Source organism: Dipodomys merriami, unplaced genomic scaffold, assembly GCF_024711535.1.
Source record: "Dipodomys merriami isolate MVZ:Mamm:240054 unplaced genomic scaffold, mDipMer1.0.p SCAF_1, whole genome shotgun sequence".
Classification (NCBI taxonomy): Eukaryota; Metazoa; Chordata; class Mammalia; order Rodentia; family Heteromyidae; genus Dipodomys; species Dipodomys merriami.
The window spans coordinates 16,825,956-16,849,665 of NW_027202270.1; the positions used below are offsets into that span (position 1 = coordinate 16,825,956).

Below are 23,710 nucleotides of genomic sequence, written 5' to 3' on the forward strand. Positions count from 1 at the left end.
CTCAAGACTAGCGCTCTACCACTTGAGCCACAGCACCACTTCCGGCTTTTTCTGCTTATGTGGTGCTGAGGAATCAAACCCAGGGCCTCATGCATGAGAGGCAAGCACTCTACCACAGAGCCACCTTCCCAGCAAGGGCCAACTATTGGTTGAGGTGGGGATCTTATTTATTTTATTTTATTTTTTTTCCGGTCGTGGGGCCTGAACTCTGGGCCTGGGCGCTGTCCCTCAGCTCTTCAGCTCAAGGCTAGCGCTCTACCACTTGAGCCAGAGCACCACTTCCGGCTTTTTTCTTTTTTTGCTTATGTGGTGCTGAGGAATCAAACCCAGGGCCTCGAGCATGCAAGGCAAGTGCTCTACCACTGAGCCACCCTCCCAGCTGAGGTGGGGATCTTATGAACTTTTGGCCTGGGATGATTTCAAACTACAATCCTCTAGATCTCAGCCACCTGAATAGCTAGGATTATTGGTGTGAGCCACCAGCACCTGGCAACAACTCGACTTTTATAATAGGTAAATGACTTGAACAGGTGTTTCATAAATGGTAGTGTCTAAGCATACTTTAAGCTTTTGAAAAGGTACTAAACCTCATTAAACATCAAGACACATGTGAATTAAAACCACAATGAGATTCCATTACCACACATAGCCAGAGTAGCCAGAGTAAAACAAATGGAAAATATCAAATGATGGTGAGAAATGAGAAATAAGAACTCTTTATTGCTGGTGAGGGTGTAAACTGATATCATGTTGTGGAAAAGCTCACGATGTTCATTAAGCTGAAGACATGTATAATCTGTGACTTAGCACAATTGAAATTGTGTTGTGGAAAAGCTCACAATGTTCGTTAAGCTGAAGACATGTATAATCTGTGACTTAGCACAATTGAAATTGTGTTGTGGAAAAGCTCACAATGTTCGTTAAGCTGAAAACATGTATAATCTGTGACTTAGCACAATTGAAATTGCTCCCAGGTTTACATCCAGCAGACATGCACATGTATTAACATACAATAGTATTACTTAGATGCCACTTCTATTAGTTATTGTTGCATAAAAATGACTTCCAAAGCATAATACTTAAAATGCCTATTTTTTTTCAAAACTCTGAAAGCCTTTAAAATCAGGGATATCTCAGTGACTCAACTAGTTCTGGTCAGGGTTTCTTGTGAGTTTACAGTGAAGGTTTCAATGGGCATGTGATAGCACTGGTGAATGTTGGCCTCCTTTCCTTGATGCTGATGGTCAGGATTGGCTTCCTCTTCTCAGGGGCCCTTCCGCAGTGTCCATTCAGTCCCCCTGCCTTGCTTTTCTCCTCCAGGAGCTTCCACTAACTGTCATGGACCTTACTGCCTATTTTCAGTAATTGCCAATTTCTTTTTTTAAGTCTTATGAAATTTCAGTTTTTCATATTTTCTTCTTTTTCACCTCATTTCTCTTCAGATATCAATTGCTGCATCAACCCACTTCAGTGATCTTCCAGGTTAGCCATCTCTTCTCAATCACTTATTATTTTTTGCTAGTCCTGGGGCTTGAACTTAGGGCCCGGACACTGTCCCTGTGCTGCTTTTGCTCAAAGCTAATACTCTACCACTTGAGCCACAGCTCTACTACCAGCTTTATGTGGTACTGAGGAACCGAACCCAGGATTTCATGCATGCTAGCCGGGCACTCTACCACTAAGCCACATGCCCAGGCCCTCACTTTTTCCATTTCTAATTCCTTTCTGATTTCAGAGCTTTTCTGACTCTGGTTTATGCTGTTCTTTCATGCTTCATATTATTCTTAATTCCCTTTATCTTCTTTTCAAATAGTTATGCTTACGGTTTTTGGTGAGCATGCTGTGTGTGCTCATGGATTTTATTGTTCAGCTTCATATTCATTTTAATAATGTGATTTGGCCTGTTTTTCAGTTACTTATTTTTATGTGAAATTAATTTATTGAACTGGTGGAGAGAGATGTGGTTTGGGGTAGCTTAATTTTTATTCTTCTCACAGTTGCTGCTTCTTCCTCCTCCTCTTTCTCCTCCTCCTCCTCCTCCACCACCTCCTTCTCCTCTTTCTCTTCCTCCTCTTCTCTTTCTCTTCCTTTCGTTCTCCTATTTCTTTTAGTTGTTTCTTCCTCTTCCTCCTTCTTCTTTTCTTCTCCTTCTGCTTCCTGCTCCTTTCTTTTTCCTTCTTCATGCCAGTCCTGGGGCCTAGGCACAGTCCCTGAGCTTCTTTTGCTCAAGGCCAGTGCTCTGTTACTTGAGCTAGAACTCAACTTCTAGCTTTTTTGGCTAGTTAATTGGAGATAAGCATCTCCTGTATTCCTGCCCAGGATGGCTTCAAACCACAATCTCAGCCTCCTGAGTAGCTAGGATTACAGGTGTGAGCCACTAGCACCTGGCCACAGTTTCTTCTCAGTATGGAACCCTGCCCTAAAAGAAAGCCTCTTGGTCGGGGCTGGGCATTCATGGGGGCTGGGTGCTCCATGTTCCTTCAGTTTTCATTGCAAGGGGCCTACTCATCTACCACTGAATCTGGCCAAACACTTGCCCAATCTCAGCTTCTTCCTTAGCCTGTGCACACCTGCTGGTTATCATGCCATCCTCCTGGTCTCAATTTCTTCAGAAGCCCTACTCTTTCTACCAGACACCAATACCATACAGATCATTTTAGACAGTCTCCTATGTAGTCCAGGCTGGCCTAGAATTCACAATCCCCTGGCCTAGGACATAGGCACAGGCCACCATAGCCCACTTCATGCAAGTCTTATTGCCCTGTACTGGGGAATACCTTAATACCTAGTTTTGTTATAACTATTATCCAAGGGCTTTTAGGTTTGCCACTGGGTATCTGTCTTCATGTAGAAATAGTGAGTGATGTACTCTGCCACTGCTATCTTTACAGGTCTCCAAGGTTCTATAACTTCTTGTGGAATACTGGTTGAATATGTTCACTTTGTAAACACTGAGCCATGTTCTTCATATTTGTGTGCTCTGTACTATATGTGTTATAAATCAATGAGAAGTTAACCTCTGTGTTAGGGTTCTCCAGAGAAACAAAACTAATGCGTGTGTGTGTGTGTTTGTGTGTGTGTGTGTGTGTGTGTGTGTGTGAGAGAGAGAGAGAGAGAGAGAGAGAGAGAGAGAGAGAGAGAGAGAGAGAGAGAGAGAGAGAGGAAATGGAGAAAAAAGAGGGAAAGAGACACAGAGAGATTGTAAGAGTTGGCTCTTGTAATCATGGAGGCTGAGTACAGAATCTCCAGGGTGGGCTGTCAACTTGAAGACTCAGGAAAGATCCACTGTCATAGTACAAGTATGAAAGCCATCTTAAAATTAATCATCACAGGCCACAGAGAAGAACCTTAATTTGGCTTTGTGAGACTTAAGAGATACTTAGTACTTTGCCCCAGGTGCCACAGCTGGAAAGTAGTAGATCAAGGAGAGCTTTGTGCTCCTTGAGGCTGGAGTCCATGTTCTTCCCACTCCCTCAGGCACAAGAGATTCCTACCAGTTCTAGCTCCAGCTCCACAGCTGCTATAAGGTCCCTAAGTGACTTCACTGCCTTTATTCCTCAAAGCGGCTCCACACAGTAGTCACATCTCAAGATGGAAAGCAGATTCTCTCACCTAGAACACATCAATGGTGTGTCATTATGAAGACAGATGTAACTTCAAAGACCAAGTTAAAAGTTTATCTATGTGTCACATATGAGCTTAATGGCCCAAGACTGCTGCATTAGCTGCTCCGTAGTGACAGGGATCCAGTTCCCCTCTATCTTATTTCTTTGCCATCCTCAGTTTATGACTTCCACCTTATGGTGTCAGATATGCCTTCTGCTTCCCCCATCATGACTGCACTCTAGTCAATGAGAAGAGAAGAAGAAGAAATCAAAGACTCCCTGACTTCCCTTAGTTACATGGGCTAACCTCTATGCCAAGGAATCTGGGAAACAGTCTAATTAATAGTCATGTATTAAGCCAAAAACTCTGGTGTTCTAATAGTAAAATAAAGGAGGAATAAATATTAGGAGACAATTAACACTCTATACCTCAAATTATAAAAACATTTGGCATGGCCTCTGTGGTCCTGGCTTATGTTCTAGTCTTACCCTTTATCAAAAGCCCCTCTTCCAGGCTGGGAAGGTGGCTCAGTGGTAGAGTGCTTGCCTTGCATGAATGAGGCCCTGGGTTTGATTCCTCAGTACCACATGAGCAGAAAAAGCCAGAAGTGGTAGTGTGGCTCAAGTGGTGGCAGAGCGCTAGCCTTGAGCTGAAGAGCTGAGGGACAGTGCCCAGGCCCAGAGTTCAGGCCCCCATGACCAGCAAAAAAAAAAAAAAAAAAAAGCCCCTCTTCCCTCCAACCAGACAGGCTTTCTTTCAGTTCTTAAGTGTTCTGTGCTCTTTCCCACCCCAGAGTCTTTGCACAAAGTGTTCTTTCTCACATATCATCTAGTTAACTCATCCTCATTCTTCTGATCTCAACTCAGCATCATTTCCTCAAGCAGGCCCGATCCCCACTCTACCACGGGTAGTTTTCTTAACCATTCCTATTCACATGAACCTTTCCTCTATAATATTCGGCTTTGTTGTATACCTATTTAACTAATTGCCATCCTTTCTCTAAACTATAAGCCAATAAATATTGTGCTCATTAGTATTAGTATTAGCTCATTGTATTAGTAGCACCTAACAGAGTATAGGGGATGAATATTTCCTTTTTTGAATGGGACAACTGAATCCTTATGCTGTCTGTCTGATACTGACAGGACAATTTCAGCTGTGTGGACCAGGTGTGGAACTGCATGCATGGCTTGACACAGAAGCCCTGTAGTCACTCTAGCCAGTCTGCATTATGAGTCCTCCTGTGAGCAGAGAATGGGTTGTGTGAATTCCACATTACAAGCCTTGATTCTAGCAACCGCTGCATTGCCCTCTTGCTCCCTTGGCTGGAAATAGATTCTGCCAGGCTTTTAGCTTGTGCTCTGATGAGCTTGCGCTAAAAAAAGAAGGCAGACAGGTTGAATCCTGCCAAATTGCATCTCTACACAGAAACTCCCTCAGCTGCATTGTGTGAACAGCAGCTAGCTGCTCTGCAGTTCAAGACCCCAAATACACAGGGGTAAAATACTTGGGGTGTCCATTAGACTTAGCAGGGGAAAATGAAGAAACTCTGCTAATCGAAGAGTTGATACTCTCTTATGCATTATTCTAAATCCAAATGCAAAGGGTTCCCCAAACCTTAGAGTTATACATCTGAATGCCATTAGCTTCAAGTCACAGAAGATTCTTCAGCTGGCAGAAATCACAATGAAATTCCCACATTACAAGAAGTCTAGAGGTGAAGCAGCCTAGGGCTCTTTTAATTCAGCAGTCTATACAGGACTTGAGTTCTCTGCATCCCAATTTCATGTACATTGTCGACCCCTTGGCTTTTCTCATTTGATGATTTTTTTTAATCATTCCTAATAGAAGTGAAAAAGAAGGAAGAGAAGAAAGAAAAAGAGGAGAGGGAGAAAGACAAAAAGGAAGAAGAGAAGGAGAAGAAGAGGAAGAGTTATTTTGACTTCATTTGATTGGGCTTTGTTTTTGACATTTGTTTTGAGACAACACTATTTATCTATTTAGAAAGAATAGAACCAAAATTTTTATTTAAGACTGTACAACTCCAAACACATCTATCTAACACCAGGACCATGTATATGCATTTTTAAATATAATTATGTGATAGATAAAACAGTCCTAGATTAAAACAAGGGTTTGTCTGTTTTTAATCAGTTGTAGGGCTTAAACTTGGGGCCTGGGTGCTATCCCCGAAATCTTTTGCTCCAGGCTAGTGCTCTACCACTTTGAACCAGAGTTGCATTTCCGGTGGTTTTCTGGTGATTCATTGAAGAGTCTCACAGCCTTTCCTGCCCAGGCTGCTTTGAACTGCGATCCTAGATCTCAGCCTCCTGGGTAGCTAGGATTGCAGGCATGTGCCACCAGCATCCAGCTGAAAAACAAGTTTTAATCCCAAACTCCTCTGGTAGCTTTATAGGACTTTCAAACATGTTAGTATGTTAGGACAGTATTTAACTAATATAGTCCAGATTGGCCTTGAATTTAAGATTCTCCTGCCTCAGCCTCCTAAGTGCCCAGCTTTTAACTTCCTTTCTTTATACTTTTTAACTTTTAAAATATTCAGGGGCTGGGAATGTGGCTTAGTGGTAGAGTGCTTGCCTAGCATGCATGAAGCTCCAGGTTCAATTCCTCAGCACCACATAAACAGAAAAAGCTTAGAAGTGGCACTGTGGCTCAAGTGGTAGAGTACTAGCCTTGAACAAAAGGCTGGGGGAGTGGCAGGCCCTGAGTTCAAGCCCCAGGACTGGCAAAAATAAATATAAATAAATAGATAAATAAATATTCAAATGATGTACAAAGGAATTACAATTCAATATTTCCATTTATGTGTCCAGTGCTTTCAGAGTCACTCCTGTCATCATTCTCCCCCATCATGTCATATTTTACTTTCTTTTTATACTAAATACTATTTTGTTTTTAAAAGATATCATTATGTATTTAGTCAATCCTCTTGGTGGACATTTATTTAGTTTCTAATCTTTTGCTGTGACATTTGTATGATGAATGCTTATATATCAGTTATCCCACACATGAGTGCATGCATCTGAGGGCAGATTTCTAGATGAGAAATTGCTGGCTCACAAGCTATATGCATTTGTAATTTTGACAGCTGTTGCCAATCTGCCTTCTATAGGGATTATGGCAGTTTATATCTCTGTTGAGGAATATACACATGACACCTTGTCTGATACACAGGCTGGAAAAGCTGTGGTGGCCATCTAGATGATTTCTGCATAGAGAAGCAAGGTTGAGCTCCTATGAACTGACTCATGTAACCTAAATCAACACAAGTCTAAGGAATCCCTGTGGACTCCCCTGCCTTCATGCCCTCACTATTCATCAGGTTATCCATGCACAGCCTCTGCAACAAACTGTCCACAAACTATTCCTCTGCCTAGGTCCCTTTCTGCCCTATGCCACCTGGCAATCTGCTAATCCTCCCTCAGACCCAACTAAAAGACCTCCACATCTTTTAGATGTTACCAGACACCCCCAGGGAAGATGAGTCACTTTTCTCTGCTTCCATGGGATTGTGTTCACACCTCAGTCATAGCACGATCACCGGCAATGGAATTATCCACGTACCTCCTCCCTCTTTTCATGCCTTAATGATAAAAGCTTCATCCTCTTCATCTCCGGGCCAGTGCCCCCACGCATGGTGCCTGGCACATCGACTGTTCATAGGAAAGCTTGCTGAAATGAAAGCCGACAAGGGCACCATTGGGTTGTACCTGGTTGCAAAATCAGACATTATTTATATTTTTCCTTGTTCTAGTGGTGTTGATAACGGGGCCAAAACAATATGACATTTTTGCAATTTTCCTTATTTCTTTTTGTGCTTCTGGACTTTCTCTAGAATTAGCCAGAGGGTGCTTATAAGACCCTCTGAAAGATCTCAGGAATCAATTCCAGACATTTGGATATCATTTCATCTCAAGTTATTAAGAAAGGCTTAAAATTACACTTAGTAAGCATTCAGTAAATACTGGTCATTGTAAAAGGTATTATTCTTGCAAGTGGAGCTGTGGTAGAGTGCCAACCTTGAGAAAAAAAAGCCAAGGAAGAGCATAAGGCCCTGAGTTCAAGCCACAGTACCAGCACAAGAAAATATTGTTATTATCAGCTCTAACATGCTTCTATGAATTCACCCACTGCATGCGGAGCTCGGTATGTCTCTCTTCTAACCAGAGATAAGGCCAAATTATCGGGTGGTGTGAAGAGAGAGAGAGAGACAGAGAGACAGAGACAAAGAGACAGACAGAGAGAGCGAGAGAGAAAGAGAGAGAGAGAGAGAGAGAGAGAGAGAGAGCTCAGCGTGGAGAAGGATGAAGGTTGAAATGATATAGTGCCTGGTAAGCATGAAGCTGAGTTCAAGCCCCAATACCAGAACCAGAAAAAGAAGGAAAAACTAAATTTATAGTCAATGTCATTGAAAATGGCTTTGCAGAACACTGCCTATTATAGAATTTATAATATATTACAATGAAAGTTTGACAACAATAGCATGAAAACCAGAAGAGTATCTAGAAAGGGGTAAAAGTACTCATTTAAAGGAAACTTGGAGTCAAGGATACACGTTGTAATACTTACTAAAATAGTAAAACATAACTAACAAGTTATATCATCAGTGGCACTGAGATTTGGACTCAGGGCCTTATACTCACTTAGCTTTCTTGCTTGGCTGGTGCTCTACCACTTGATCCATGTCACCAGTCTTGCTTTTTGCTGTCCATTTTGTAGACAGAATCTAATGGAGTTTCCTTAGTCCATCATCCTCCAGATTTATGTGACCTGAGTAGGTAGGATTATAGATGTGAAACATCAGTGCATGGCTCCTATTGCTATATTTTTAAATGTCATTTAAATATCATATAGTATTTTATCTGATGATCTTAGTAAGCCTCTTATTATGTCTTGTTATTTTTTATTAATTTTTCAAATGTCTTCACTTAAAAATATTTGGCAGTTGTTTTTTGTTATTGATTTCTTGATTTGTTAGGGACTTTAATTCAGTCAAATTCACTGATGTTACTTCTATGGCTTATCTTAAAACAAGGCTTAAAAGAATCAAACTTGGGGCTGGGAAGGTGGCTCAGTGGCAGAGTGCATGCCTTGCATGCATGAGGCCCTGGGTTTGATTCCTCAGAACCACATAAGCAGAAAAAAGCTGGATGTGGTGCTATGGCTCAAGAGGTAGAGCACTAGCCTTGAGCTGAAGAGCTGAGGGACAGCACCCAGGTCCAGAGTTCAGGCCCCATAACCAACAACAACAACAACAACAAAGAATTAAACTTTTTGCAAATACTTGATTGTACCCCAGAACAGATATCAACATAATTAAAGTCATTAAAAAGAATCTAGCACTAAACTAAGTAAAACTTATAATGTTTGACACCAAATTAAAGTGCACCTAGCATTGTGGTTTGATCTTAAATGTCCGCCAAAGGCTCATAAACTAAAAGCTGCCAGACTGTCACTGATGGAAGATGATGGAATCTTTAAGAGGTACAGCCTATGGTCGGAAAGTTAGTTCTTTGGGGACATGACCTTGAAGGGGATATTGAAACCCCAGACCCTCCTCTCCCTTTGCATCCTGGTTGCCATGAGGGGACCGGCTTTAATCTGCCATGTGCTCCCTCCCATAACATTTGCCTCACCACAGGCCCAAAAGCAATCAAGTATAAACTAAAACCTTATAAACTGATTATTTCTGGTATTTTGTCAAAGCTACATTAACTTGACTAACATACCTGTGTTATGAAAAAGGAAACCAACTCAGAACTAGCATAACTGTTGGGATTACCAAACGAGAATATTAAAACAAATTAAAACAGTCATATATCTATATCCTACATGTTTGAAAATTAGGTAACAAATGGGATAGCTATATAAAATTGACAATGTAAATCAATCATCTGAAGAGGACAACTATACTATGTAAGATAAACTATACTCAGAAACAAATTCATAGCAGAGTAGGTATTACAGAGAAAAAAATAGTGAATGTAAAGATAATAGATTATGATTAATGTAAAGACATGGGCTATATTCAGGCCCTGGTGGCCCAGCTATTATCCTAGCTATTCAGGAGAATAAGATCTGGAGAGAGAGTGAAAGGAAGAAGGAGAGGGAGCGACTAGAGGCATGGCTCTAGTAGTAGAGTGCCTGCCTAGCAAGTGTGAGGCCTTGAGAAAGAAAAGAAAGGAAGGCAGGGAGGGAAGTGGGGGTGGGGGGAAGGAAGGGAAGGAAGGAGGGAGGGAGGGAAAGAAGGAAGGAAGGAAGGAAGGAAGGAAGAACAGAAAGAGAGAACTCAAAAGGAAAAGGAAAAGAAAGGAAGAGTGGTAGTTTCGGCCTGTAATCCTAGCTACTTCAGAAGCTGAGCTTGGGAGAATTTTGGCTGGAGACAAGCCCAGGCACTACCCTTTCTCAAACAATAGCTGGATATGGCAAAACATACCTATCATCCCAGCTACATAGGAGGCTGAGATCAGGAGGACTGAGGCTCAGGCCAGCTCAGCAGAACTGCTCATGATTTCATCTCAACAGAAAAAAGCTAGTTGTCATGGTGCATGCTATATTCCCAGCTATGATGGTCCAAGCATGGGTCTAAGCACAAAGCAAGACCCTATCCCAAAATAACCAGTGCAAGGAAGGGCTGGAAGTGCAGCAGTACAGTACCTACCCAGCAAACTCAAGGCCCTGAGTTCAAACCCTAGTACTGCAAAAAAGTAATAAAGAAATATAAAGTAATTAAGAAAAGAAAAAGAAAACAAGACATAGGTGGGATGCTGCTGAAAGAAATACTTAAAAATGTATAACACTGAAAAGCTATATGAGGAAAGAGAAAAGCTGACTGAGCTCCCACTCTGCTGTAGTTTATAGTTTAGAGCAAAAGACTACCCAACAACTTTCACCAAAAACTTTGCAGTAGTAAAGATGGGAAACTGTTGGGGGCGGGGGAAGAGGGTGTTTCATTTTGTTTTCAATGCTGAGGATCAGCCAGGGCCTAACACATGCTAGGCAGGCAGTCTACCATTGAGCTACATTTCCCAGCTCCATAAAGATGGCTTTGTGAAAACAAGGGAATGCAATTTCCCTGAAGAAGTAACATTTGTCACAAACCAAGACAGAAGGATACTAAATGCAGCCCCAGAAACACAAGCAACACTTCCTCAAAATTAAAAACTTTTGTGCTTTCTTTCTTTATTTTTGCCAGTCCTGGGGCTTGAACTCAGGGCCTGGGCACTGTTCCTGAGCTTCTTTTGCTCAAGATTAAAACTATACCACTTGAGCCATAGCACCACTTCTTGTTTTTTCTGTGTATGCAGTACTAAGGAATCAAACCCAGGGTTTCATGCATGCTAGGCAAGCATTCTACCACTAAGCCACATTCTCAGCCACCTTTGTGCTTTAACGAACACCATCAAGGTGTAACTAGAGGTGTAGCATAATAATATAGCACTTACCTAGCATGCATGAGGCCCTGGATTTGATCCCTAGCATTGCAAAGAAAACAAAGCACCATCAAAGAAATGAAAAGACAATCTAAGCACAAGAGAAAATGCAGAACAGAAATATCTGATAAGGGACCTAGCTAGAATATATCAGGAACTTCTAAAATTCAATAACAAGACAAATACCACCGGTTTTGTGTGTGTGTGTGTGTGTGTGTGTGTGTGTGTGTGTGTGTGTGTGTGTGTGTGTGTGTGTGTGTGTGTGTGTGTGTGTGTGTGTGTGTGTGTGTGTGTGTGTGTGTGTGTGTGTGTGTGTGTGTGTGTGTGTGTGTGTGTGTGTGTGTGTGTGTTTTCTAGTCCTAGGGCTAGAGTTCAGGGCCTGGGCACTGTCCTTGAGCCACAGTGCCACTTCTGGCTTTTTTTGTTTATATGGTACTGAAGATTGAACCCAGGGCTTCATGCATGCTAGGCAAGCATTCTACTACTAAGCAACAATCCCAGCCCCCAATAGGTTTTTTTAATGAACAAGGTTCTGGTAGACATTTTGTCAGAGAAGAACTAGGCATGGCCGTGAAAGATGAGAGATGCCCAGCATCATCTGCACTGGGGAAATGCAAACAAAACTGCAGTGAGATACCACATCACATCCAGTCGGATGGTTATAATAATTTTTAAATGAAAAAAAAAACACAAATGTCACAGAGTGTATTGCTTGCTGCAGAGGTAATAGCAAAGTACTACTGTGAGTGGTTTCAATAACAAACTATTGTCTCAGTGCTGGCTGCTAGATAGTCCAAGATCAAGGGTATAATAGACCATGCTGATAGAAGGTGCTATGCCAGGGTCCCTCTTCCACCTTCTGATAGGTGCTGGCTTGAGACATTGTTAGGCCCAGAAAATGATCCCCAAAAGGATGCACTTTGGCATACAGAGTCCTTTGAGCAAAAAGAAACTAGAAGGGCTCAGGAAACAATCACATTCTCTCACAATCTCTCACGTTCTCCCCCCCCCTCTCTTTCTCTGCCCTACCCTCTTTTTTTCCCAGCTTCCCTTGTTCTGTCTCCTGTTCACACTTTCTCCATTCAAGCAAATCCTAGAAAATGGAATTTATCACCAGGTACTGGTGATTCACACCTATATCCTAGTGACTCAGGAGACTGAAATCTGAAGTTCACGGTTCAATGCCAGCCCGGCAGGAAAGTCTGTGAGACTCTTATCTCCAGTTAACCACCAGAAAACCAGAAGTGGCACTGTGGCCTGTGGCTCAAAGTGGGAGAGAGCCTGCCTTGAGTTGAGAACTGTTCCAGCATGAGGCCAGACCCACAATTCAAGCCCCAAAACCAACAAAACAATAAAAGAAAAGGAAAGAAAAGAAAAGAAAAGGAAAGGAATGGAAAGGAAAGGGGATTCATTCCTTGCCCTAAGGCAGGTCAGAGAAACTGGAGTCCTTCTTCTCCAAAGCCACAAGTTCTAAAACTATGACTTTCTTTATGTATGTTATAACTGACCATAAAGAAATTTGGAACTCTCATTCTAGAGGGAACCTGCCCCACATCAGAGAGGAAGAAATGCTACAAAAAAAAAGAGATTAAGAAGAATCTAGATAGAAGACCTGGCTGGGTTTACCCTCTATCTTTTACCATTTATTTACATCTTTTTTTTTGTCTAACCCTAACTGACTATCCTGGCTTCATTCAACCCAAGCATAAATTCAGATACATTCTTCCTCTGTATCACTGCTCCGGGATCTTCATCCTGAAGTTTCCCATGTCATATAAAACCTGGATTAAATGTCATGTCTTTCTATAGTTATATTAGCTTTTTTGTTAAGAAAGTATTAATTGTGACCTTTATGAGGGGTTAGGAAAGGAAACACCTCTTTCCTACCTCTTCACAGCATAATTCTGATCTTCATGTGGTAATCTTCTCATGTGCCTATCAGTATCCAAATTTCTCCCCTCTTTTTTTTTTTTTGTCGGCCACAGGGCTTGATTTCTGGGCCTGGATGCTGTCACTGAGATCTTCAGCTCAAGGCTAGCATTCTACCATGTGAGCCACAGCACCACTTCCAGTTTTCTGGTGGTTTACTGGAGGTAAGAGTCTCACAGACTTTCCTGCCTGGCCTGGCTTTGAACTGTGATCCTCAGATCTTAGCCTCCTGAGTAGCTAGGATTATAGGCATGAACCACTGACATCCAGCATTCTCCTTTTTTATAAAGGATACCAGGAGTCCAACCTACTCCAATATGACAATTTCTTAATTACTTATACCTCAATAACCCTGTTTCCAAATACGTTCACATATAAAGTACTGGGGGTTAGGGAGTCAGCATATGAATTCAGGTAGGAGACACAATTCAACCTATGGCAGCAAGAAGATAAATTAGAACCTTGATAGATTGCTAGTGGAAATGTAAAATAATGAAGTCACTCTGAAAACCAGAATGGCAGTTTCTCAGAATGTTGAGCATAAGAGTTACCATATGACCCAGTAATTCCACTCCTATAAACATGTACCAAGAAATTAAATCATATATTCATACAAAAAGAATTTTATAGGGAGGGATGGGAAGGGGAAACAAAGGAGGAGGCTACAATGCTTGATAAGAAATGTACTCATTATCTTGCCCATGTAATTGTAACCCCTCTGTACAGTATTTTCACAATAAAAAAGAAGAATTTTATAGGATCAATCATGGCAGCTTAATTCATAATATTTTAAAATGTCCTTCAGCTAACGACTAGATAAAATGTGGCCTGTCATCTGGAATTTAACAACATATCAATACACATATGCAACAGCATTCACAACCCTTAAAAATAGGACAAGTGAAAAAAACTATCATGAAAGACACATGATGTATTTCTTCCCTGTTTTTTTTTTTTTCGGGGGGGGGGGGGTCCGGTTGTGGGGCCTGAACTCTGGGCCTGGGCACTGTCCCTCAGCTCTTCAGCTCAAGGCTAGTGCTCTTCCACTTGAGCCACAGCGCCACTTCCAGCTTTTTTATTTTTGCTTATATGGTGCTGAGGAATCCAACCCAAGGCCTCATGCATGCAAGGAAAGTGCTCTACCACTGAGCCACCTTCCCAGCCCCTTCCCTGTTTTTTTTTTGTTGTTGTTTTTTGCCAGTCCTGGGGCTTGAACTCAGGGCCTGGGCACTGTCCCTGAGCTTCTTTTGCTCAAGGCTAGCACTCTACCAATTGAGCCACAGCACCACTTTCAGCTTTTTCTGTTTATGCGGTACTGAGGAATTGAACCCAGGGCTTCATGCATGTTAGGCAAGCACTCTACCACTAAGCCACATTTCCAGCCCATTTTTTCCAATTTTTCTTTTTTGGTAGTACTGGAGTTTGAATCCAGGGCCTCAATGCTTAACAGGTAAGTACCCTACTGCTGAAAGCCATACCTGCAGCCCTTTTTTGCACTAGTTATTTTTGAGATAGGGCCCTAAGTATATGACTGAACTAAACACTTATTTTAGGCTTCCTGGCATAGTTAGGATGACAGGCACATGTCACCACACCCAGCTTTCTTCCATTAAGATGGAGTCTAATAGATTTTTTTTTTTTTTGCCAGGGTTGGCTTAGAACCTTGATCCTTCCGATCTCAGCCTTCTACATAGCTAGACTGATGGGCACATACCACTATGACCAGCTATTGGTCAAGAAGTGGGTTTCAAAACCCTCCCAAGTGGGCTGAGAAGGTGGTTCAGTGGTAGAGTGCTTGCCTGGGATGCATGAGGCCCTGGGTTCGATTCCTGAGCACTACATAAGCAGAAAAAAAACCAGAAATGGCACTGTGGCTCAAGTGGTAGAGTGCTAGCTTTGAGTTGAAGAGCTGAGGGACAGCGCCGCCCAGGCCCAGAGTTCAGGCCCCACGACTGACAAAAAAATTTTAAAAAAAAACTCCCAATCTCAGTCTCCCAAGCAGCAAAGCTTACAAGTGAGAGTCACCAGTGCCTGACAGGCTTTCTCTAACCCGAAACTGGAACCTGATGCTTTCACTCATGTCTTATGCTCCACTAACTGAACCATACCTAACCCGGACTTTTTTTAATTATTTTTTTTAATTTTTTGTGCTGAAATTAGGGCTTGAACTTAGGGTCTCTTGCTCATGGCAGGCATTCTACTACTTGAGCCACACCTCCAGTCCAGCTTTTTGCTGGCTAGCTAGAGATGGAGTTTTTCCAGACTTTTCTGTCAGACTGCTAACTGGAGATGGAGTCTTCAGATTTTCCTGTCAAGACCATCTTGGAATTCTGATCCTCCAGTTCTCACCTTCCGATATAGCTAGGATTACAGGAGAGAACCACTAGTGCTTGACTCACTCCTTTCTTTCTCTTTTTCTTTCTTTTTCCTTTCTTCCTTTCTTTTCTTCCTTTTTTCCTTCCTACCTTCCTTCCTTCTTAATATTGGGGACTGAAACTATGACTTTAAGCATTCCAGACAAGTGCTTTATACTTGAGCCACACAGCCATTTTATTTTATATTTTGTTTTTGAGATAGCATCTCCCTAACTTACCCATGAAGAACTGTAGATTCTCCTACCTTTGCCTCCTGAGTAGCCTCAATTATGATTCTATTCAAATGAAATATCTAGAACTGGCAAACCTATAGAGAAGAAAGTAGATTGACTGATGAGGACTGAAGGTATTGGATGGAAAGAGAGAGTGACTATTAAAGAATACGTTTTGTTTTTTCTGAAATGATAAAAAATGTTCTAAAATATATTGTGGTGATAGATGTTATGATATTTAAAACTGTGTGATTTAAATAAATGAATCATAATATTTTGGGCTGGGAATGTGGCTCAGTGGTAGAGCACTTGCCTTGCATGCTCGAGGCCCTGGGTTCGATACCTCAGCACCACATAAGAAAAAAGCAGGAAGTGGTGCTGTGGCTCAAGTGGTAGAGTGCTAGCCTTGAGCTGAAGAGCTGAGGGACAGCGCCCAGGCCCAGAGTTCAGGCCCCACGACCGGACCCCCCCCCAAAAAAAAAAGAAAGAATCATAATTTTTTAACATTGTAATTTTATCTCAATAAAGCTGTTATTTAAATATAATTAAGTCACTACAATGAAAAAAAGGAACAACAAAAAAGTAATCAAGAGGGAAAGGGTAACACTGACTGTAAAGAAATGTACTCTTTTCCTGACTTATGTAAATATAACCCATTTGTGCATCACCTTTATAATAGCAATTAAAAAATAATAAAAATAGGGCTGGGAATATGGCTTGATGGTAGAGTGCTTGTCTAGCATTCATGAAGCCCTGGATTCGATTCCTCAGTACCACATAAACAGAAAATGCTGGAAGGGCGCTGTGGCTCAAGTGCTAGAGTGTTAGCCTTGAGCAAGAGAAGCTCAGGGACAGTGCCCAGGCCCTGAATTCAAGCCCCAGAACTGGCACACACACAAAAAAAGTTTACACCCATAAACCTAGTTACTCAGGAGGCTGAGATCTGAGGGTTGCAGTTCAAAGCCAGCCCAGGTGTGGCTCAAGTGGTAGCATTCTAGTCTTGAGCAGAAAAGCTCAGGGTCAATGCCCAGGCCCTGAGTTCAAGTCCCAGGATAGGCACCAAAAAAAAGAGCTATCAGTGGAAGACAAGCTCTGAAGCAGAGATTTTGCTGCCTCACACACTGTTGTATCTCTAATGCTAAAACAAGGTCTAGCAAATGGGTATAAATATGTTAGTGATCAAAGGAATATGTGCAAAAGGCTTGTCTCAGGAAAGATCTCTCCTTTCTGTTAGAGAAAAGAAAGATTGCCTGACACTGGTTCCAACTCTTCCAGGCTTAATCCTAAAAGCAACACAGAGCCACCAAAGGATTTTAAATGAAGGCAGATTTGAAAAGACCAAGAGAAGCAGAGGAAAAAAATTCAGATAAGAACTGAAAATTGGATTAAGCAACAAAGAACTCATCAGTGACCTTGGAAAAATCAATCCAGGTGGAGGGGGAGGGTGACTAATTCAGGGACAGGGAAAGGAAGAACTGGCAACACTACACATGGTAAGGCCTCTCCCTATTCCCTACAAGTCTCCAGGGAAACAGACCAAAAATACACTTGGCTTTAAAAGTAACAAAAGACATGTTCCCATGCATATTCACACACAGCCGGTCCACCAGTGAATTCTGGTTTTGTTCAAAGACTGCACGTTTCTCAGGCTAACACAGAGAGAGGACCATAGTTCTTCAGTGCTTATCGACAGCCAGGAACTGGCCTTCCTTCACTGTACAAGGCATGAATGAGAGGAAACAGAAAAGTCTGCTATCAGCCAGGTGCCTGTGGCTCACAACTGTAATCCTACCTACTCAGGAGGTAGAGATCTGAGGAAGCCAGACTGGGGAAGTAAGGTCCATGAGACTCATATTTCCAGTTAACCCCTGAAAAAAAAAAAAGGAGTTCAAGCCCAGGACCAACACAGACAGGCAGACAGGCAGACAGGCAGACAGGCAGACAGACAGACAGACACACACACACACACACACACACACACACACACACACGGTTGTTACCTGAGATTTGGGGACACATTAAAAATATTATTAGCCTCTATTTAGTTGCATACAGAACTCAAAGGAGGACAAGTAGGCACACTCAAGCTCTGTCCACTAAGGACTGTAGGAAGATTTGGATGAGGTACTTGAACTGGTAAGGCTACATTTCTGAACTGAAGAAGAGACAGGTTCTTGTTCAGCCTGTCACAAAGCCATGTGTTAGCAACTTCTCTGGTCTTCCATCATCTAAACAAGAGAAGAAACATATTCTCTGCTCTAATCAAATTAGTTAGGAGACAGTGACTATGCAAAGGAAAACCTAGATTTTTGTGAATCTAGACCTTATGTAATCTCAAGGATCCCTTAAGAATATAAAATCGAACCAGGTACTGGTAATTCCATCCCTAGCTACTAAAGAAGCTGAAATTGGGGTGGGAAGGTGGTTCTGTGGTAGAGTGCTTGCCTTGCAAGCATGAGGCCCTGGGTTTGATTAATCAGTACCACGTGAGCATAAAAAGCCGAAAGTGGCGCTGTGGCTCAAGTGCTAGAGCACTAGCCTTGAGCTGAAGAGCTGAGGGACAGCACCCAGGCCCAGAGTTCAGGCCCCACGACCTGCAAAAAAAAAAAAAAAAGAAAGAAAGAAAGAAAAGAAAAAGAAAAAGAAAAGAAACTGAAATTTTAGGATTGTAGCTCAAGGCCAGCCCAAGCAGAAAAGTCCCCATGAGACTTTTTGGTCACAACCATCCTAAAATAAGCCTGAGGTAGAGCCATGGCTCAAGTGATAGAACGCTAGCTTTGAGCAAAATAAGTCAGGGACAGCACCCAGTACCTGAGTTCAAGCAACACGATTGACCAAAAAAAAAAAAAAAAAAAAAAAAAAAATATATATATATATATATATATATATATATATATATATATATATATATATATATATATATATAGTCAAAGGGCTGGATTCCCATGGCTCATGCCTGTAATCCTAGCTAGTAGGGAGCTTGAGATCTGAGGACTGAGGTTCAAAGTCAGTTCAAAGCCATGAAACTCTTATATCCAATTAACCAGCAAAAACCTAGAAGTGAAGGTGTGGCTCAAGTGGTAGTGTACCAGGCCCTGAGTTCAAGCCCACAGTTCAACAACACAAATGTAGCTAGGTAAATACAGGAATACATATTTATAAAGAGAACAAATGATATCCAACTACACATTTTTAAAAATTAATATATACAAAAAACATCAATCTTTGTTTGAGACAGTCTAAGTGATCTGAGCTCACTTCAGCTCCTAGCCTTTTCCTGCTTCCTAAATAGCCAGGACTACAGAGACCCTCGACCATATATATTGTTTAATGACTTCTTTAACAAATAATTTTTTTTTTTTTTGTCGGTCGTGGGGCTTGAACTCTGGGCCTGGGAGTTGTCCCTCAGCTCTTCAGCTCAAGGCGAGCGCTCTACCACTTGAGCTACAGCGCCACTTCCGGTTTTCTGGTGGTTTATTGGAGATAGGAGTCTCACGGTCTTTCTTGCCCGGGCTGGCTTTGAACCACGATCCTCAGATCTCAGCCTCCTGAGTAGCTAGGATTACAGGCGTGAGCCTCCAGCGCCCGGCACAAATAATTTTCTGTAGAAAAAATAGGAAACTCATTCACTCTTTCCTCTCTCACAGATGGTAAAAATTTGTTCTTTCTACCTTAGTTTCCCTTAAATCCCCTAGGGATACATTCTAAGAACCTCCAGTGGGTGCTTCAAATTGCTGATAGTATTAATTCCTGTTTATACTACGGTTTTTTTTTCTGCATACATACCTATAATAAAGTTGAACTTATAAATCACAGTAAGAAATCTACAACTAATTATAAAATAGTTAATATAATAATGTATTAGTATGAGTTATTTAAAATTCTGGAATTTTCTATGCAATACTGATAGCTGTCGGTAACAGAAATGTTAAATGGAGAAACCCATGGTTTTGTCAGTTAGGAAAAGTTTTTCAGCTTCCCAACTCCTTATTTTAGGATGGTTGAGAAATTTGGACAAATCTTTACCAAGCTTTTTTTTTTTTTAACGAGCTATAAGATCCAAGATATTTCACACTGTCTTAAGTAGTGGCTAATTGTGTGTATTTCCAGTTCTGGCACTTTGGGCCTTGGACCAAAGAACTCTGATATATTCAGGTCACCGCATGTGTAATCAATCCAGTGCAGAGTGTGTTAGGGATATTCTACAAGCCATTCCTACCTGGAGAAGGCTAAAGATACCTTAAGTGTACATAACAGGAGTCACATAAATAAATCCCAACTACACTCAAATTCAGAGAACTCCTTATTCCAAAATATCCCCAAAACACAGCCACCCCAATGACCCTGGACAGGGGAAATCGAAGTGGAGAGACCGTGGTCTTAACAGATACAGGGTCAAATATCTGCATTTTGCTAGATTTTTAAATTTTATTGTTACTATTAAGGTGCTGTCCAGAGGCGTTACCGATCCATACACTAAGTAAGGAGTGTGGCTCATTAGCGCAATGTCACCCCTTCCTTCGCCTCCCCCTCCCCGTTTCCTCCTCCCACCCCTGCCCGCAAGCTGCCCAAGTCATTTCCCTCATATGGTATACTGAGGTTCACCCTTCCTCCCTCCACTTCTGCGCCCCCTTGAGCCCACCCTAAGAAGACAAGAGGCAAAAGACCCCCACAAGGACTTTGCTAAGTTTGTAAACATTTGCCGAGCCGCAGAGGCGCCCAGGCGACGGCCACCGGTGCCCACAAGGGCTCCAGGCAAGGCCGAGCCAAAGCGCGTTCCGTCGGAGGGAGGCTGGGCCCCGCCTCCGGAAAGCCTGGGGGTGCTAGGCGCTGTCCGAGCCCCAGCCAAACCCTACGCCAGGGTTCGCGCCCCGCCGCGGACCCGGAAAGAACCGCGACCTTCGACCTACCCCGCCTTCCGCGTGCTGTAGGTTTCAAAAGGAGCGCGCTCCCTCCGGCCCGCCTCCCGCTTCCGGCCGGGGAGACTGTGAGTTCCTCCAGATCTCGCGATAGCGCCTTCTCGCGCGCCCGAGCTGTCTTGATGTTGGCGCCCTCGTGGGTCTCCTGGTGCTGGTTCTGCGGCCGCGGTTGGGACCAGGCGTTTTCTCTGATCCCGTTTGTGTTCACACGCACAGGACTACTGATGTCACTGGTGCATTCTTAAGAATCGGTTCCGGTCGGGAGGCAAGGGCGGGAGCGTCGGCAGCCCCCGGGCGGGTCGGCCTTGCACGGGTGAAATGCTGGTGACCAGCTCTTGGACCCGCGCGTGCGGGTGTGTGCCTGTCCTAGAGCTTGAACTCGGGGCCTGGGCACTGACCAGGAATAGGAGTGCACTGGGCCACAAGATGGTCCTGTCCAGCCTCACATCATTCCAAGTAAGACCTCTTTGTTTGCTGTGTTTGGTGGACCCATCCAGCAAGATCTTTCTCACTAGGGGTCATAAGTTCCTGGAGCCTCTGCCCGTCTGCAGTCACATTTACCATAGGCCCCCCCTGCCCACTAGTTAAATGTCTCTCCATAATGGAACCTGAATTGGGGACATCCTGAAAATTCCTTTTGTGAGTTAAGGGACATGGCTTACGGTTCTGGCAATTCTGCCTAGAGGGGGCAGTGTTGCCTAACGAGACAGCTCAGACACCAAGCCCCATTATATTGATAGAATAATCAAATCCAGGTTACATATGAGGAAAGTAAAGCTCAGAGAAAACTAGTGCTCTACTACTTGAGTCACAGCTCCACTTCTGGCTTTTTGGTGGTTAATTGGAGATAAAAGAGTCTCACAGACTTTCCTACCAGGGCTGGCTTTGTACTGCAACCTTCAGATCTCAGCCTCCCAAGTAGCTAGGGTTACAGTCATAAGCCACCGGGGCCTTAGAGGAATTTTGACAGGTGAAGCAATGACTGGGCAACGTGTCCAGGACAGGACATGCCAAAGAGCCAAACGTGCTACAAAGAACTGGTTTCGGTTTTTCTGAATAACAAACCACCCAAAATTTCATGGCAAATAATTTATCTCACCATACAAAGGTGGGCTGCATTCCATTCTCATTGAGAGAGCAGTTGCCTGGTCAATGGAGGCTGGTGCTGGAGTCACCTAATGGTTCAACTGGGCTGGATGTCCAAAGTTTCTTGTTTTTTGTTTTTTCCAGTCCTGGGGCTTGAACTTGGGGTCTGGGCACTGTCCCTGAGCTGCTTTTGCTCAGGGCTAGCACTCTACCATTGAGCCACAGCACCAGTTCCAGCTTTTTCTGTTTATGTAGTATTGCGGAACCAAACCCAGGGCTTCATGCATGCTAGGCAAGCACTCTACCACTAAGCCACATTCCCAGCCCCCAAAGTTTCTTTAACCATATATCTGACACCTCATCTGAATTGGGTCTGGCTAGGCATTATTCTCATCTCCATACAGCCTCATTGCTTATTTAGATTTCCTTATAGCACTATGGTGTCAGATACACAGATCTCATACTTGGTAGCTGGCTTGTTGGAAAGTGAACATTCCAAGAGACTGAGGTGTAGTGACCGCCTACTCCACCAGCGAGGAAAAACGACCACCACACCAGGAGTCTTCTCAGATCACGCTTTATTGGAGAGCCTTTTAGTTGTAGGAGAGCTTGGGCGCGAGAGAGCGTGCACCCGAAACACAGCCGCTTATATAGGGAATTCGAACACGGGTCTTTTCTATTGTTGGTCGCCTGCCTTTTACCGTCACCAGGTGTCATGGGATTGGCTGGGGACACTACCTTGCTCGCGCACGCGCACAGCCCAGGCGTCCGGCCAAGAACCGTCTGGAGTGGTAATCCTCAAAACTGCAAGGGAGTGGGCGGAGTCTCGCCTCGGCTCCCTACACTGAGGCAGAGGCTACAGGACTGAGTCTGAATCTTAGGATTCTTCTCTTAAGTTACACAGCATCACTTGCACAGCATGCTGTCAATGAAAATGAATCACAGAACCAGCCCAGATCCAAGAAGAGAAGACAAATGTATAGATATGAAACATGGTTCTTTGGAGATTATCTTTGGATACCAGTTGTCTCAAGGACTTAGGCAGAGAGGGACAGCTCAGGGAACTATATGCAGTCATGCTTTGGTGGAACATGGTATGCAAGGGAGAAAAATGAGAAGATAGAGGCAAGTAGTAGATCTAATTGACATGCTCAGGACCTCAGTGGATATGCACTGAGGTCTTTAGCTGTCCAGTCTCTAAGACCTTTTCCCATGTTGGAGGAGCCTTCTTGTTTTCCTTTCTCTTTCTTTCTGTTTAATTTTCCTTTTTTTTTTTTTTTTTTTTTTACCAATCCTGGGGCTTGAACTCAGGGCCTGGGCACTCCCTGAGCTGCTTTTGCTCAAGGCCAGCACTCTACCACTTGAGCCACAGTGTCACTTGTGGCTATTTCTGTTTATGTGGTACTGAGGAATCAAACCCAGGGCTTCATATGTGTTAGGCAAACACTACCACTAAGCCACATTCCCAGCCCTTAATATGAGTCTTCTTAATATGAGTCTTGGTTGGAAATCACACACTTGTTCCCTTATCATGGTCAAACCAGTGCTTCCACACAGGGCTCTCAGTCTTCACTAAGTGGAGGACAGTTTATAAGAGACAGCAACAACCAGTTCTCAGGACTGATACAGCTGTGCAAGAGATGACCCCAGAGCCCAGGGGCTATAGTCCCTATGACCAGGCTATTCTGAAACAGGACTTAACAGAAGTTCCAGCTTCCTAAGCCTGATTCTTTTTTTTTGGGGGGGGGAGGGTCCAGTCGTGGGGCCTGAACTCTGGGCCTGGGTGCTGTCCCTCAGCTCTTCAGCTCAAGGCTACCACTTGAGCACTCTACTACTTGAGCCACAGCACCACTTCCAGCTTTTTTTTTCTGCTTATGTGGTGCTGATGAATCGAACACAGGGCCTCATGCATGCAAGGCAAGCGCTCTACCACTGAGCCACCTTCCCAGCCCCCAAGCCTGATTCTTAAGGCTTCACATAATTCTAGGAGCTGCCTAATGTCAGTCCAGGAAATTACTCTTCTACTTAAGTGAACTAGAGTCCATTTCTGTTTTCTGCAATTAAGAAGTCTAATTGGAATAAAGACCCATTGAAAGCTTCAGTCAGAGGAAATGACATGATCAGAACAC

The 23,710-nt window shown here is 43.1% G+C and overlaps 1 long non-coding RNA gene across 1 annotated transcript; it reads right to left on the bottom strand.

The window, feature by feature from the left end:
• Positions 1-5,035: 5,035 nt before the first annotated feature.
• LOC138829843 (uncharacterized) lies at positions 5,036-20,570 on the bottom strand. The gene is made up of 4 exons (XR_011372755.1): positions 20,487-20,570; positions 8,271-8,397; positions 7,192-7,337; positions 5,036-5,447 (listed from the first exon to the last, which is right to left on the bottom strand). It is a non-coding gene; the product is annotated as an uncharacterized lncRNA (long non-coding RNA).
• Between the last annotated feature and the right edge of the window lie 3,140 nt (positions 20,571-23,710).